We start from the raw sequence: 15,223 nt of genomic DNA, 5'->3' as shown, positions 1-15,223 counted from the left end.
GAGCTGAAAGTCAAGAAATGAACAAGTAAGCCCTGGGGCATCTTAAATAATTTTGAAGAGGTCAGATATCAACCTTACAGCTAAGTCCATTTGTTTCGAAAGGCACTGAATGGCTATTTCAGAGGGAAGGATTGAAGAGAAGGATAAAGAGACTGTCAGCGACAGATGAGAGAAAAAGCAGAGCTCCTTTCATCAGACTTTCACAAGATTTAAAGGCTGAAGTCTTACCACTACTGGTTAACAGGGAAGAACAAGAATACTCTGAAAAAAACACTGAAATAGTATTGGTCCACTTGCTAGTCTTTTCTGGTATATGTGTCTATGCCCATAACAGAAAATATGATGCTGCTGGAGTGTAAATGTTAATTATTTTTTTTTTTTTTTGGCAGTAGTACTTATCTAGATATCTTCTCTGATCTGAGGTAGCCCAGGCAATGTTATTTGGTCTAGCTCCAGATGTACACAGTGTCCTACAGCTCCAATGTGAGATCTGCTAGTGCCATGTGGGTTTTTTGGATGTTGCAGGGTATCTTGAATGCAGCTAACCCCCCTAAGCAAGGGCAACTGAAAGAAATCCAAAGTCAGAAAAATTCTCCATGCTTTCAGAGATGGCCAAACACGTCAGAAAACACATGGACACCTTAAGGTCCAATCTCAAAAGCAGTATAGCCACATCAATGTAACATTAGAAGGATAATTGGCTTACAGCAAATAAAGCTTACTTGAGAATAACTTGTCAGCATTCCTTTGGGGAGTTCTGCACTGGTGGTGGAGACAGAGCTAGCAAGGCTAACTATGTTGAGTGAGGTTTCATAGGTATATATAGAAATATATTTGGATTAAGAAAAGCAAGAAATGTTTTGGATCAGGTATCTATGTATATCTTAATTATGTTTTAGGACATGAAATCCTGCAGAGATGAATTTATCCCAGCTCTTAAATGCTAGTCATTTCAAATTCAGAAATATTTTAGGAATATTTTGACCTTGATAAGGCCAATTTTCTGGAATTCTATTGCTTCCTCATCAGTTTCAACAAACAGCTCAGAGATGTCAATGTGATTCTTACATGCATATCTGCTATTATACAGGCTCAGTGGGGAGAAAACTCCTTACTAAGCTGCTTCTGCAGCACCCTGTACACTGACATTCTGCTTTAACATTTATTATTTTTTCTACTTGGATTATAATAAAATGATAAATACAAGTAAATACGCAGTTTCCCTATTATCATTAATCTTGTTTTCTTTTACTTTCATTTGAAATGTGAGAGGGATGATAAAGTGTACAGATGAATTTTCTTTAATATCTTTAAAAAAAGTGTCTTTAATAGCAGTGTATTTAAGGAAAGTGCATTACTTAAGGAAGGTGTTCTATCAAAAGAGGCCTCAGAAAAAAGGCAAATTTGCTTATGAGATAACTGGGCAAATGGTAATAAAGTCTGCTATTCTTTCAAAGAAAGTGAGAATAAAAAATGAAATAATACTAAGATTTGTCTTGCTAACAGAGGTAATATTTAATAATAAACAGAAAAAAAACATGGAGCTTTGGGAATTTGATTTTAGAGTTCTTTTTGTATAAGATGAAATAATATAAGAATAAATATTATGGAGTAGCATTCTGGAATATATTTGCTGATAATGGAAATAAGGCTGGCTTATTCACTGAGGTTATACATTGAACAGTTCTGCACTGTATTAAAAATTACTGAGCCTTTCAGAAGTAAGCTAATGCACTGCATGTAGCCATTCAGATTCTGTTAACCATTAAACTAAATAGAATACTATTTCATGCATGATTTCGTTCAGCTAGATGAAGAACGTAGTAACGGGTCTGAATAAGTAATGGGTAAAAGTGGAAGTAAAAATAATAATAAAAAAAAAATCCTTGTGTTGGGTGGCATTTCCATGTGATTTCAAATGCCTTATTAGTGGCCATTATGGATACCCTACTCATATGTGTTAAATATTACCATCAAGGACAGAATCATCTATTAATAACACAGCTGTTTGTGCCAACTGTGAGGAAAGAAGCAGGTTAAAAGTGGCTACTGATGATCTAGGATCCTGATTTTTTTTTTTTTTTTTTATGGTAAGTTCTTTAAGTTTGGCATCTGGGAAGCCTGGCAAAGCCCTGTAACAGATGACAAACTTTGTGGTTTACCTGAAGTCAGCCGTCATCCTTCCAATTTATTAACATATTTTTTGGTTAATGAAATCTGAGATTGATTGAGTGCAAGTCTAATGGGGCTATACTTTGCTTCAGTAATGGAAAAAAAATGTCTCTACGTGAAAGCATTGTGTAAATCTGGATGATGTCTACTAGTCCAAATTACTATCTTGTTCATATTGCTTGCCGAGATCAGGATGCTTCTCTGCTATATAGCTCTTACTTCTAATCACCCCTTTTCTGCCACTGAATTTGCAGCCATAGTTGTCCCACTCAGTGTTTATGCAGTGATACACAACTAACTTATGCTGAAGGAAGTCTTAAATTTCATTCAGACTTATTTATTTTTCCTCCAATCAGTATGGCTTATATCTTTGCTCTGGGAAAAGAGATCTTTAAAAGCACTATGTACATATATTACTTGTGAATATTATTTTAACTTCATCAACTCTAATACCCATTTAATTTCTCCTAGGCCACCATAACAATATCCCCAGTACTTATGTCTTGGGGGGTGGGGTAGATCGGGGGAAATACATTTGTTTTTGCATTTTGAGCTCTTCTGGAGCTATTGTAGTAATTTAGTTTATAAGGACAGGACACTTAAATTTAAAAGAGCCTGAGGAAAGGTAATATAGCAGACAGGCTAGCATGTAACCAGGTCAGCTGTCAGAAATTCTCCTGGCTTATAAATTAGGTGTTTTAGTGTCAAATGAGCTCTGTTGGTATGTCTCTCATTGCTATCAATAACCAAGTTAGTAGCTTATAGTAAGGTTAGATAAGTCCATGTGAATTTCATAAGCAATTGTTGGATAACTCTGAAAGCTTAGGACCAGTTAACTAGGCTTAGGGATTTTAGTGAAAGTTTTGCCATGCTAATTAAATTTTTTTTTTTCATCAGGCAAGGAAGTGAGTCAAATCCATATGTAACAATTGCTCTAAATATACACAGGAGATCATTTCTCTGTCTGTATTACACGTTCTGGCTGCAATTTTAAAAGCACAAATAACTTTCTGGGGTTATATTAAAGTAAGGCATATTGATGTTCAGTAGCAGAAAAAAAAGTTTGAACAGAACACGTCTAATTTTGAGACTAAATTTGTGTTATAATGTCTTTAAATCACCTCAGAATAGGAATTTTAAAGTACACTATGGAGAATCCTTAACAAGAAAGCTTTAATGTATTATACATATGATGGTGCTAGTAGTAAGCTTTACTGGCTTTCCTTGCAAACTTAGAATATCCTGGAGTGGGCTTCCACAGACTTCCACTTAAAAGTTTCTCATCCTATATCGAGAATTTTAGAAACATTATAGTTAACACAAACAGCTCTTCCAACTTAATGGCCTGCAGATTATTTATTTAATATTTTTACAACTGTAAAATCTATTCTTTAATATAACTATGTATTTTGCAGCGATCACCTTTTTTTATTTGTGAAGTTTGATATGAATTCCTTCTTAACCATTTAAGGATTTTTCTATTGATAAAGTTCTACTCAGTTAATCCTGTTACATTCCCTAGATATTGGAACTGAAACAGCCTTAGAGAAACTTGGTGTTTAATGCATCTCTGATGCAGTGTTAGAAGATTGTGTTGTTAACATTTGTCAGCATCTTTGATCTTTGTCTTTGTTTTTAACTTGTGGATATACTTAATATATTTACAGCAGAAAGGTTTCTATTCCATTTGAAATTCTTGCCACAGCATCACTTTATCTTTCTGAACAGTGCAGAATTTATAGCTTACTGAGTCTGGCAAAGGTTTTTTGCTTTCATTTCCTTCTGTACTTGTGGTATTAACAAATCATTTAAATATAATTCCCATACGGCATTCATGCACTTTACAGAGCAATAGGACAACGTAACAGAGCAATACTACTAAAGATAGCCCTACAAATTAGAGGAAAATACAATCAGATTGTATTGAGAGTCCATTTAAATGAGGAAAACAGTACGGTTTTATGTTTCTTTAGAGAGGCTAATCTACAAATAAATGACTGCAAAAAGAGAAAAACTATTCAAGCTGTAGTTTCTGGGGAGTTGCTGGAATATGTATGAGCTGACAGTAGAAGATCACTACATGTGACAGCTGATAGGCAATGAGTAAGATAATAAGGCAAGAGAAAGATAAATTGCAGAGTCTATTGAAAGGTAACATGTAGAGTTGTGTTGGTCCTGCAGCACTGTCTTGCATTATTTACAGATCTGTATAAGAACTATGTAATGGAAAATACTTAGTTCCTCTAAGTCCATAGAGCACTATGCTCTGGAAAAGGAGGAAGACTAGATTAGCAGAATATTTAAGGATCATCTTTAAATCTTAGTCCTTGCCTACAAAGAAGTACCAGTTCTGAAAAGACACTGGTCCTTTTTAAGGAAATTGAGGTTTTCTAGGTTACCAGTGTGAGCAGAAGACAAGAGACTTGATTCAAAGCAGATATAAATATCTTTAAAGCTCCCTCTGGGGGCGTTAAGGAGGAAAAAAATAAGAGACATATAATCAGCTGACAAATCCACCTCGATACATTGCATTTCAGGCTGATCAATGATTTCTCTACTCATAAACCGGAGCAAGTGCAGGTTTAAAAAATAAAAACAAAAATTGCACTTTCGACTTTGGTTGTACGAAGGTCACTGGATGCACAGCAAGAGTATTTATCCACAAATAAATTAGTCTCATTCACTGGCTATCTTTCTGATACTGTGCCTCCTCCTTTTTTTTACTTACCCAGTTGACTACTGTACTCTCTTAGACTTGATTTTGTAAACTTTTGGGCAGAGAACATGACTGTGATGAGCTGTATAGACCAGAAGGCTATATCACCAAAAGGGTCAAGACAACTGCTATGTTTGTTTTGCATTGTATGGAAACTTGAACTAGGTATGCAAAATCTTTTTTGGAGGGTGGGAAAAGAAGCACTCCTTGCATATAAAACAACGACTTATTTTTGGTATAGTTGAAATACTAACAGTCTAATGCAAATCAGGTAGATTATTACAGAAAGAGAGGAATAATACTGCAGAAATGCTCATTGTGAACTGTCTTATTAATATTAACATCCACATTCTTCCATTCTTCCAGGGTATACTTTTTTTTTTTTTTTTGGTCATGCTCACCCTCCCACTGATTCTTGGTGTCCTAATGTTGATGACTTCAGTTTGGGGGTGACTATGGTGTGACTATGGTTTGGGGGGTGGTTGTGGTGACTCACAGCATCCCTAGCCCTTCACTTTGGAAAAAAATATTGACACATTACATCCAAAACTACTATTTGTGGTGGTGTGCATATAAGTTAGATGTTATTACTTTTCTCTTTGTTCTTCTTAAATCTGGTTTTGCACTTCTACAGGGCTGAATTTCTCTGACCGTTGGTGAGCTGTTTATTGCAGAGGGTCAGCAGTGCCAGCCTGTGACCCATCTCCATTCATCCCATGATGGTATCCCTCCACATCTCATGCTGTGTCCACACTCCATGACAACCTCTGCTGTCACCTCACATCTCTATTTCTACTTCTTAAATCAAAACAGTAGTCATAAATATATTGATATATACAGAGTAGCTGCCTTTTGAATCTATTTTTACTGTACCTTGTAAATATAAACAAAGTAAAAATAAATTATCCATAAGGATCTATTGCTAGAAAAAAAAATGCTGTTTCTGCTAAAGAAGCTAAGACAAATCCCCAGGCAAGTCAATAGAAGTTCAAACAAAATGAGCCTGACAAGCTGTGCTTTTTGAGACCTTGCAAACTCAGTGCAAAGCTTCTTAGTAGCAATAGCAATACTGTATTGCACCACAGCGCTACAAACTGATATTCATAATAACTCCATGAACTTCATCAAATCTAACCTTCGGGAAGACAGCATCAAAATCTGCAGTCTACAATTTTATATTTTTTAATCATTTCTGAAATAGGCATGTGAAATGCTGGGAAAACCCCATCTGTCAGCAGGTGGCGAGGAGAAGATGCAAACACACAACCTTAATTCCTAAACTGAAGTAAATCTGACCTGATAAAGGACATTATCCCAGTTCTGTCCCATGGTCAATTCTTCCTGGGGCAGAATATTTTCTTTTCTGGACTGCTGTTCTTCTGCATGTGATTGCCTGCAGCATTTCCCTCCAGGTTCTGCCTAGAGGTTCCTTGTCTCAGGCCACTTTGTTCATATAGATGTTGCCTCAGGGACATAGTGAGGGTAAATTTATTAAGACTTGTAAAACATTCAGGTGTTATAAAGAGAAAGGCCAGATAAAAGTATTACGAAAAAAAAAATCAAGCAGGATATGTTATCAGGATTATGGAATCCGCTTTCTAGAACACATTTGTCAGAGCTTCTTTCCCTGAATTACTCACCAGTAAAATCTACCACTTTATAATCAGTTCTTAGACTGTCAATTGAGTAGTTAAATGCTTTAGGGAGAGTATCATAACTAATCAGTGAATCATTTATTTACAAATAGTTTTCTCCTCTTGAGCAGCTGCAATGTTGATTGATCTGAGGCTCTCTATCAGATAGTGAGATAAACCTACATTCATTATGTGTTGCTCCAAAGCCTGTTGAAGTCAATGAATCTCTTAATTGACTTCCTTGGGCTTTGGAATAGCCTCAATTTCTGTAATCTCTAAAAGCCATACAGAAACACTGTTTCCAAATTTAGTCTCTATTATTCATCTACAAGAAAGAGAAGAATCACTGAGAAACTTTTCATTTTCTCATGAATCCAACTGAGACATAATATTGGCTGGGGAATACTGAAGACGTAAATGGAGATGAAAACTTGTACATCTTGAGGGGCAAAGGAAGAACACGTCCAGTGTGAATTATCAAGGATGAAACAGCAAATAATTTGATGAAGCTGAGAAACAAAATATTTTTTAATAAAAAATCAAACAGGTTGGCACATGTGGCACAAGAAAACACATAGGAAGAAGATTTACTTTTTAAATTATCTTTTCTCATCCAACAATAACAAAAATTCTTTGTGTCTTCTAAATTCTCTGCTTTGAGTCACACTTTATTCTTATCTTTTAAGATTATTATTATTTTATTGTTCTTTTTTTGAGTCTATTTTTCCATGTTGCATCTTTTCTGAGCTTATATGAACATTTCTATTTATGAAATGGTTACTTTCCAGAGGAGGTGACTTCTTGATATTAAACAAGTCAGATAATTAAAGGTATTTACAGACTATAACAGCAAGATGAGGAAAGATAAAAATGAAGCTTCATCCTGTTACTGATGCAGGTTATAAAACATTATAGAACTTTAGAAATCGAATAGATGGACTGATGTCATGCATTATTAATGGATTAGGGAGATTCTTTCCCTTCCCCGAAAAAACAAACAAACAAACAAACAAAATAATTTCCCTTCTGCTTTGTTTGTATATTTAGTATGCTTTGAGAAGTCATTCAGTACTGGGCATTGTCTTATTCTTTGAAATTAATCCTTATACTTTCAGTGTTATTATTGAGCAAGACAAATCTTCTCAGACCTTAAATAACTGTTAGTTGAAGCTTATATTTTTTGCAGGCATGTAAGAAATTAATTCTGTGATGTACCTTGTGACTTACCAGTCATTTTGCTGATAACTCCCAAACACTACAAATGAGAAGGATTTTCACTTGTAATTTGGTAGAATGATATATGTGCCTGCAGAGATGAAAAATCGCTGGTTTGGTCTTGATGAACATTAATAACAAAGAGGACGATATTAGAAACATTAGGTGCTTATTAGTTCCAGAACTGTAAGATCCAGCTTTATTAGCTCCTTCTGGTGATCACTACTAATTCTGCTATTACCTAATTTCAATAACATCACAGATGGCTCCCATCTGACATTTTCTGATATGCAGCTGTGTGAGCTGTTTACTCAGACAAAATTTATTAATCATAAGGTATTCAAAGCAGTTTCAGTTTTGCTTTTAGTTGGTCATTTCTAACCCTTGCTGAATTTAATAAGAGACAGGCTTTGTAACTAAGGGGAAAAAATGGCCTTAAAAATTAGTATGACTAAGACAACTTCTCAATGTTCTGCAAAATTTAAAGTGCTCTAAACTTAAAAGTGTTAAACAAATATGAGGGAGAAGACAGTGCAGGAAAAGGGTGCTCTCTACTTCTTTAATAGAAGTTATTAAATATCTTAGATCTTAAACAGGGAGGAGTGAGAAGGCGGCAGAAAACATCAATCAAAACACTTGTATTTTGAGGTTAGATAGATCAAATAAAGTGAATTCCAGTGAGACTACAAATCAATCTGCTCTGGGTTACAAGCTTTTGACCAAGCATGTTTTCTTAGTAGCTGACCATATGGGAGGTCCTGGAGAAGTAAAGCCCCCCTGTCTTTTTTCAAAGCATCTTGTGTAGGCTAGATACACTTTAGCGTGTTTGAGGAATTCTCTCTTTTATGTTGTCTCAACTGATTTATTCTTAATCATTTGTTCATATCTTAGCATTCTGGAATGCATCTGAGAGATATGAAAAATCTGAAGGAAACTCCCCCCTCCCCCCGCCCCGGGCAGTTATACATGGAAACATGCTCATATATTCCTCCTTCCTCTCCTCCTTTCTTTCCTTTCTTTCCTTTCTTTCCTTTCTTTCCTTTCTTTCCTTTCTTTCCTTTCTTTCCTTTCTTTCCTTTCTTTCCTTTCTTTCCTTTCTTTCCTTTCTTTCCTTTCTTTCCTTTCTTTCCTTTCTTTCCTTTCTTTCCTTTCCTTTCTTTTTCCTTTCTTTCCTTTTTTTCCATATAAATCCAAATCTTCTCATCTCAAAGCCAGGCCTAAACTTAACAGAAATATTGTTGTTATCTCTATCCAAAAAAAAAAAAAAGTATTTATTAAAGTTTTGTATTTAGCACTCAGTAATTATGAAATTATTGTGTTTGGTATTGCTTTAATGCTGCTGTTTGTTGCTACATTGTTGCTTAAATTCAGTTAATCCTAGAAACCATTTAAGATCTTATTAGCTGGAGCATCTTATTAGCTTATTAGCATCTCTTTTCAGAACTTAAAGGAAAATATGTCCAAAATTTAATGTCCTCAGCTCTCATACAAATTACATACTTCATATATTTTTTAAATATAATTTGTCAAAAAATGTGAGTGAACATGTTAAAATGCAATCTCCTACTTAAATAGTAAAAAAGTTTAAGCAGTAAAAAAGTTGACCATGAGGAACTGACTTTGAATTCACTTCATTTGAGGTTCTCCAGGTTTTAGTTTCAGATAATACTTAACGTATGCCTGAAACTTGATTACAATATGTACCTGAGCAGGTAGGGCTGAATAAGCATGGCACATTTGTGTGTTCTTAAGCGCCCTTTGGAGTTGTCAGCTGGGACAAGAAGGGAATGGTGGCCATAATCTCAGGTTAAGCATTTTCTTCAGGTATTTTAAATTTTCAGATGAATTAATGGAAAAAAGCTTTGAGGCATACACTTGACTGCAGGGAGAACAAATTTCTGTGCATTCTATGTTGTTAGAAGGCAAGAGACTGAGGATGTTTATATAAAAAACATGTAAGCAATCCTCATCAGAGACCATTCTGTTATGATAAACAGGTCTGATACATGTCTAGAAATCCAGACACCTGCTTAGCTCTAATATGTTTGAACCCTTTCATATCAGCTGAATTAGTGTCTAAGTCTCCGTATAAGGTCTTTTCAGAGCCACTGTTTTTATTCCAGTCAGATAAGACTTCTCATGACTACAATCAGCTGAGATGAATCTTAACTACATATCTAGGCTCCCTCTATAGTTAGTGGAAAGACAAAGAAGCATTTCTAGGTTACAATTTGGCAGGCTTGAGGAGATGATTTGTCCGCTTGTTATCTGTCTCTGAAAAATGATTACATGGATTATTTACATGAAAAAAATAGACATTGTCTGAGATGCATAAAACTGAAATAAATTCCTCTTAAATTGAAATGATTTTTTAACAAAACTTGTTATTATAAAAATTGGTGGGGTTGGTGGTGTGATTTTTTTTTTTTTAAGTGGAAATAAAGCTGTTGTAGCATGGAATTATTTGCAATTATTTGGGGTATTAAGAAAACAGATTAAAATTTGATTACATTTCCATGTAATTGTCTCAGGACATCCTTATGAAAAACAATTTATCTGTCCCAGTTATTTTCTCTTACTTATTATACTTCAGATTCTCAAGCAGAAGGTGGTCATTTGTTTTTTCTTTATAAAATTGTTACCATAATTCTGTTATGATGTAAAACTTCATATGGTGTAGTAGTCTTCACCAAATAATGATACTTCTAGAAAATATAATCTGATTTTTTTTATATTGATCTCATTTGACTTTGTTTCTTGTAACTAAAACTAGATCTATGCTTTTATGTGTGGTAATTTATTCATATTTGGTGAATTTTCAGTTTGTTACGTAACGTACTATTTTTTTTCACCTGATAAGGATGACACAGTAGTGAATAGAAGTTGTAAAGAGTCTGGTATGATGGAACGGAAGCATTTCTGAATTCTAGACGGGAAGGAAGTGTTAGTCATAAACTGCCAGTTTCGTGCTTTCTCTGGCATCCTAGGTTACCTTTTTCCCCTTAATACTACAACACTCTTGAGTAGGTCTCTGACACAATGACTGCATTAGCCAGTGATGGAATAAGCAGCTATTATTGGACCATGTTGCTGCATTTGACAAGGGGCAGCAATAATTTTACTTTGTGTGCATTTCACCTGCAGCTTTTCTGAAAATGCTCATCTGTATGCAGTGAGGCTGAAAGCCAGGCAGGCACACATTCTACACCTGTACACAGTATGTCACAATGGCAGCACCTAGGAAATGCATTAATATTTATGGAAAGGGAACAAAGAAATCAAGGCATCTCTGTCTGGCTTTCTCAATTTATTCCTCTTTTAAAAAATTAATTTTGGAACAACTTTTGGAGGGATAAACACTGCAATACTTATAGCAAGACAGGAATGCACATGTACGGTGTTCAATTGCAATTGAGAAACTTCATGCTGATTTTTGTTCAGTGATATTGTGATTCCTTCCACCTCTTTTAAACACTTTTTAATCTGTCTACCACTGAAAAGGCACTCAATAAGCACTTTCTCCTCATTGACTGCTTCCAGCTGTTACTTGTTTGGGAGGTACAGAGATTCTGTCTTCTACCTGGAGTCCAAAGATCAGCCAGTCAGTATCAAAACTGTGTCCATATGTATGAAGTGCCTTCTTCACAAGAAACCACGTTAGAGGTTCACAGTAATTTATATTTCCACTGTTCAAAGTAAAATTGTCAAAGTCCAGAAAGACAGAGAGGCATGTACCTTTGTGTCTTTTAGTGCCCTGTTGCTTTCTACAGCATCCTATTTACTTCTGTGTGATCTCTGCAGGAGGAAGAAAGGCAAAGTGTCTCCTGAAGTGGTCGATATGACTTATAAAGTACAACAATAGGAGGTAGTAGTTTTTTCTATATAAGCAATTTCAAGTGCTTTTATTTATTTATTTATTTTGCCATGCAGTTAAAGGCTTTGACCTTGTTATGCTCTCTTGGATCTGAGAGGCTAATGAATCACAGAAACTCTTAAGGAAATTGGGCAAACAGTTTCCTGTAGCCAACTGCACCAACGCAGTAGTGGTGTTTCCTGAAAGGAATGACTTGGCCATCTTGTGAATAGAGCAATAGATTGAGGCTTTAGAAACTGGGTTCAAGTACTTTGCCACATCTCTGTGCTACTGAGTCCCTGTGTCTTATCAATGGTAAATTTTGCAAAGTAGGGTCTGCTGTTCTATGGCATCGGTGTCTGGAAGTAATTGAAAGTTCTCAGTAAAATGATGAATAATAACTTGTTAGAAATTGGGAGAGATTCAGTCCAGTTATGAGTGAAGAGGGACAGGCATTGAACTATCTTTTCCCATAAACATAGACATTTCCTCATATTTGGTCCCATAATGACCAATTATGGGACGGGACTAGATACAGCAGGATGTGCTGTATATACATTTCTGATTGTGATATAGAGCTGAAACCTATGGCTAGGAGTATCAGAAAAGAAGACACTTGAGTAGCTAGGGCTGTGATATGGGAGCAAGAACTGAAACTAAGGAAAAGAATACAACTTGTTATCCCAGTATTGCTTCTGTGCCTAGAGATAAACTATATTTCTATAGTATCCCAGTTAGGTACCTTTACTTCCTTCTTTATTAGAGCTCAATTATTCAATTAGGTTAGACATCAGGAAGAGGTTCTTCACCGAGAGGGTGGCTGCACACTGGAACAGGCTCCCCAGAGAAGTAGTCACTGCACCAAGCCTGTCTGAATTTAAGAAGCGATTGGACTGTGCACTTAGTCACCTGGTCTAAACTTTTGGGCAGACCTGTGCAGTGCCAGGGGTTGGACTTGATGATCCTTATGGGCCCCTTCCAACTCGGGATATTCTATGATTCTATAATTATGCCCAGGGACTTGTAAAAAAAAACAAACAAACAAACAAACAAACAAAAAAACAAACAACAAAACAAAACAACAACAACAACAAAAAAAAACATAATTTTCTTCTTTCTGTAAGAAAAGTCTTATCTTTCAGCCTAGATACTTCCAGGTGCTCTCTTGAGCTGTCAGTCTCTTCAAAGTCAAACTGCCTGTGATAGACATAGGATTATTAAAAAGGGGTTTGCACGATTCATAAACAAAGAGTTCAATCCCTGACTGTCTGTTCTTGAGACTGTTGTGGCAACAAAAGGCTCACAACATAATGGTCCTGGAGCTGCTAACCTCATCTCCCTTGAAATGCTTGACTTCATCTGAGAAATTTCAGTTTCCTTGTGTACATGCACATAACTCCCCATTTCACTTGCCTCTGGCTTTTCACCTGACTTACCTTTGTGTAGTATATAAATTACAACTTCATCTGTATAAATTCTTCTTGAAAACTTATAGGTCCTTTTCCAAAATCTACTCTACTCTTCTTCACCTTCATGATAAAAGTACAGAAAAAATATAAATATAATTCTCCACCTATATATATATGTATATTTTCCTAATTGTTTTCCTGCAATGCCTTGGAGACTAAAAGAAAAGGCAAACCAACTGATGTTTTTTTAATGAAAGACTGCCTTACACACTGGGAGTTATTGATAAGGATCATAAAGTCTTAATCTCTTCAGATGCACACGAAGATCTGCTTTGCTAAAGTATGCTCTACCATTTAACAGTCTTCTGACCATAATGCTTGCTCATACATCCTGTCTACTTGCTGTCTTCAGATAAATATATAACAGTTTTGTATGGCTGGATTTTACCTGTCCCAACAGCTCTGCTGAAACACCCTAAAGACTTAGAGCAAAAATCCACATGTAGACATGTATTTTATCTATGGATGGCACCCTGTGAATCCTGCCTCTAATTTGCTATCATCACATTAATAAGTAATTCAATAATGACATGGTCAGCAGTAATTTAAGCTTAAATGGCTCCTGGGATATAAACATGGTTCATCTCCTTTTTGAGGACACTAGCTCTCTAATGTTTTCAGGTTTACTCCCTAGAGATAAGTCTTCCCTGAGATGAGTCTGTGCCTGTTGCTTTGGAAGAATAACAAAATAAGAAATCTGCGCCACAGCCTTCATGATGGTTTAATTGTTTGTTATTTACATATAAACATAATGTTCTTTTTTTCTAAGCAAAATATTACAAATAAAGAAAGTCATCACTGTGACTCCACGTACTTGTTTGATAGCCTTCGGCAATAGTCATTTAACTTGTTTACCACATTAAATTGCTTTGCTTTCTCTATTTTTTTTTCCTGATTTAAGGCCATAAACATTCCAAAATTTAATACTGAAACAAGCTTATTTTAATTTGCAAAGCCAGGCACTGGAAGAAGGAGTTTAAAAAAAGAAAAGAAAATTAAAAAAAATAATAAATTAAAAGCCAGTTAATTGCATTGCTGATTTTCTTTCTGTAGCAATAAACTGGAAACTTTATGAAAGTTTCATTTACTCCAGCTCTGTAGTATAACAGCAATATCGTATTTACCAGATTATTTATTCATTTTCTTCCATTGAGAGCAGTTTGAATTTAGTGCGTCAGCAAAATAGCAATGATTAGATGGCAATAACTACTTAGAATATTGATAAAATAAGTTCAGTGGCCTCAGTTAAATGTTGAATAAGTTGGAAACCACATCACGAAGCCATTGCATGTTTGACACATTTGATATCACATACTCCAAAGAGAGGCTTAAGATTAATTGAGCACGGAAAGTGATCAAGCTTCTCAATACACCGTCTTCTAGTTAAAGGTTGACATGCTTCAGTGAAGCCAAAGACAGCATCTACCACATTGATTTGTGTCTTATGTTAGGAGGAAATCACAATTTAAAAAATAGAAATATTAACAGCTTATTAATAATTATTAATAATGCAACCTGGTACTAATGTTTGACAGTTGGAGAAAACACTCACAGCAGTTCACCTGCAAATGGTGGTTTTACTTCTTTATGCACTCACCACTCCAGAGTTAAGGAAGGTGCTGAGTGTGTTTGTTTAGTTTCTGTAAGATTGGCATTAAGACAAGGAGATAAATCCACTGGTATTATCCATCACAACCATATACTAAAGGAGCAATTGTGTGTGTATACATATACAGATATATATGCATATAAACTTTACATATATAAACAATGATTATTTTAAGAAACTTTGTCTAGCATTCAGAAAGAATGGTCAAGTGGTTGGTGAAAGAAATTGTAGTAACAGAAGAGCATCCATTTCTTGGAAGGGCTTGAAGATCTTCACTTCTATTTCTCTTTGTACTGTACAGGCCAGGTTTGTGACTCATTTATTTCCAAATACCATTACTTTATCTGCTTTTACTGTTGCACTTAGGTGTCAACTGATGACGTACATTGAGTTATTTCTGGTTTATTGTGGGTCTAAGAAAAACAAAGAATACTAGCAACAGTAATAACAGCAATTTGAATTTATTTTATTCCCATATGTTCTTTCCAATTAATCATGAAGCACTATACTTCATCAGGGTGTTCCTGTCATTCAAAAGGACCTCAGCAGGCTGGA

Source organism: Anser anser (genome assembly GCF_964211835.1).
Source record: "Anser anser genome assembly, chromosome: Z".
Classification (NCBI taxonomy): domain Eukaryota; kingdom Metazoa; phylum Chordata; class Aves; order Anseriformes; family Anatidae; genus Anser; species Anser anser.
The sequence above is the reverse complement of the archived record's forward strand: the minus strand, read 5'-3'. Positions refer to the sequence as shown.